We start from the raw sequence: 314 nt of genomic DNA on the forward strand, positions 1-314 counted from the left end.
TAGATAGTTAGATAGATAGAGAAGACTTTGAAAGTTAGGAGGGCCTCTTTGTCGAGAGAGAATGAGTAGACAGAAGTCTTTTATGCATATGAAGATAAGCGTAGGTAGTTCTCAGTACGCTGTAGATACGAGGGTATACACACAATAGAAAGCTACAGATATAGATCTACTATAAAAGATATACGTAGGCGTCTCTGCAAATAGGTATCGCGCTATCTAGCTTCTTTCATCTGGAACATGTTCGTCCCTTTCTATCTATCTTCCGTCTGTCTATCTTTGTCTATCTGTTTCTCTATCTTTAATTTATGTATCTT

This window comes from Cystoisospora suis (genome assembly GCF_002600585.1).
Source record: "Cystoisospora suis strain Wien I chromosome Unknown contig_3829, whole genome shotgun sequence".
Taxonomy (NCBI): domain Eukaryota; phylum Apicomplexa; class Conoidasida; order Eucoccidiorida; family Sarcocystidae; genus Cystoisospora; species Cystoisospora suis.